Source organism: Phocoena sinus, chromosome 2, assembly GCF_008692025.1.
Source record: "Phocoena sinus isolate mPhoSin1 chromosome 2, mPhoSin1.pri, whole genome shotgun sequence".
Taxonomy (NCBI): Eukaryota; Metazoa; Chordata; class Mammalia; order Artiodactyla; family Phocoenidae; genus Phocoena; species Phocoena sinus.
Window position 1 is genome coordinate 88370473 of NC_045764.1, and position 2829 is coordinate 88373301.

The following is a 2829-nucleotide window of genomic DNA, read 5'->3' on the forward strand; positions in this document are numbered from 1 at the left end:
ATTTCTAGGTCAACAAAAGGAAGATGGTAATCTTTGAATTTACAATCCAGCTCACCTCCAGGAATGTGAATTCTAGTGACATAGATACTATAATAAGGAAATAATAAAAAATGCATTCAAAGATTATTCAAAAGATACATCAAATATATTCATCACGGAATTGATGAGAGAGGAAATAATTATAAATTCCCTAACTAAAATTCCAAACACTAAACGTATGATTAAATGCTTATACTGGAGTTGGCCTTTTTTTTTAAACTTAATTGAGGGAAATCCTCCATATATAATTTTAGTACAGCTTTTTTGCAACATGTTTGCTTCCAGAACACAGGTGCCATGGAAACCACCACTAAATCTAAGCCAAGATGGGGAAAGAAAAGACTCATATTAACATCAACATCATTGCACACATAGATTCAGGCAAGTCCACCACTACTATCCATGTGACCTACAAATGTGGTAGGATTGACAAAAGAACCAATGAAAAGTTTGAAAAGGAGGCTGCTGAGATGGGAGAGACCTCCTTCAAGTATGCCTGGGTCTTGGGTAAACGGAATGCTTAATGAGCTTGCTATCACCATTGATAATTCCATGTGAAAATATGAGACCAGTAGTACATGACAGTCATTGATGCCCTAGGACTCAGGGACTTTAACAAAAACATGATTATAGGCACATCTCATACTAACTCTCCTATACTGATCATTGCTGCTAGTATTGGTGAATTGGAAGCAGGTATCTCCAAGAATGGGCAGACCCATGAACATGCCCTTCTGGCTTACAAACTGGTTGTGAAACAACTAATTGGCGTTAATAAAATGGATTCTACTGAGCTACTCCTCAGCCAGAGGGATAATGAGGAAATCGTTAAGGAAGTCAACACCTACATTAAGAAAATTGGCTGTAATCCAGACACAGTAGCTTTTGTGCTGGTTTCTGGTTGGAATGGAGAAAACATGCTGGAGCCAGGTACAAATATGCCTTGGTTCAAGGGAACAAAAGTCACCCATAAAGATGGCAGTGCCAGTGGAACCACAGTGCTCAAATCTCCAGATTGTGGCCTGTGCACCAATTCTTCTAATTGGCAGGCCTTTAGGTTTGTTCTTCCAGGACATCTACAAAATTGGTGGTACTGGTACTGTCCCTGTGGGTTTAGTGGAGACTGGTGGTCTCTTTTTCTTTTTAAAGATATGTTTAAGTTCTAAACCCCAGTACTTGTGAATTGTTACCATATTGGAAAGAGTCTCTTTTTTAAATTAATATTAATTAATTAGGTTGTGCCAGATCTTCGTTGCGGCAGGCGGAAACTGGTATTCTTAAACCTGGCATGGTGGCCACCTTTGCTCTAGTCAACATTACAACTGAAGTAAAGTCTGTTGAAATGCACCATGAAGCTCTGAGTGAAGCTCTTCTGGGGGACAGTGTAGGCGTGTCAAGAATTTGCCTGTCAAAAATATTCATCCTGGCATTGTGGCTGGTGATAGAAAAAAATGACCCACTATTGGAAGCAGCTGGCTTCAGTGCTCAGGTGATTACCCTAAACCACCCAGGCCAAATCAGTGCTGGCTATGAACCTGTGCTGAATTACCAGGCAGCTCACATTGCCTGCAGATTTGCTGAGCTGAAGGGGAAGATTGATCACTACTCCGGCAAGAAGCTAAAAGATGGCCTCGAACTCTTGAAATCTGGTTGCTGACATGGTTGATGTGCTTCTTGGAAGCCCATGTGTTGAACTCTGGCTATCCTCTATTGGGTCATTTGGCTGTTTGTGACGTGAGATACACCATTGCCGTGCGTGTCATCGAATCAGTGGACAAGAAAGCTGCTGGAGCGGGTAAGTTCACTAAGTCTGCTCATAAAACTTAGTAGGCTACAATAATATTATCCCTAATACCTGCCATCCTAGTCTTAATCAGACTCGTGGTAGAAGGTCTCAGAACTGTTTCTCTCAACTGGCCACTGAATAGCAAAATTTGGTTAATGATAACAATGCAATTCAAAACCTTCAGAGGGAAAAGAGGATGTTTTGTGGATCATTTGGCTTTTTTCTGTGGCAATTTTAAGTTGTTAGTTTTTAAAATCCGTACTTTTTAATGGAAAAAACTTGACCAAAAATCTTGAATTTTGAGACCCTTTAAAACAAAGTTTAATGAGAAAATTCAGGGTAAAAAACAAAATACAAAACTATACCTATAAGATCATCTCCCAAAATCAAAAGAAAATGAAGATATGTAGATACATGGATAAATAGATATACATTTAGAAATGTAGAAAAATGACTGAAGGGCTTCCCTGGTGGCACAGTGGTTGAGAGTCCACCTGCCGATGCAGGGGACACGGGTTCGTGCCCCGGTCTGGGAGGATCCCACATGCCGCGGAGCGGCTGGGCCCGTGAGCCATGGCCGCTGAGCCTGCGCATCCGGAGCCTGTGCTCCGCAACGGGAGAGGCCACAACAGTGAGAGGCCCGCGTACAGCCAAAAAAAAAAAAAAAAAAAAAAGACTGAATTCTCTGTTATCCAACTTTTTAAACAATGCATGTGCCTTACATCTCTAACTTGAAATTAAGCTACTTTTTAGAATTTTGTGAATCTGTGAAATTAATCATTAGTCTTATTTTTGGATTTCTTAGCCTGATTGCTTTCAAAATAAAGTATTTGATTTCATAGATAAGCCGAGTCACTAGTTAAAAGCAATAAACAGGGCTTCCCTGGTGGCGCAGTGGTTGAGAGTCCGCCCGCCGGTGCAGGGGGCGTGGGTTTATGCCCCGGTCCGGGAGGATCCCCCGTGCCGCGGAGCGGCTGGGCCCGTGGGCCGTGGCCGCTGAGCCT

General features: G+C 41.9%; 1 pseudogene; it reads left to right on the forward strand.

The window, feature by feature from the left end:
- The first annotated feature begins 365 nt into the window (after positions 1 to 365).
- LOC116748574 lies at positions 366 to 1866 on the forward strand (annotated as a pseudogene).
- The last annotated feature ends 963 nt before the right edge of the window (positions 1867 to 2829 follow it).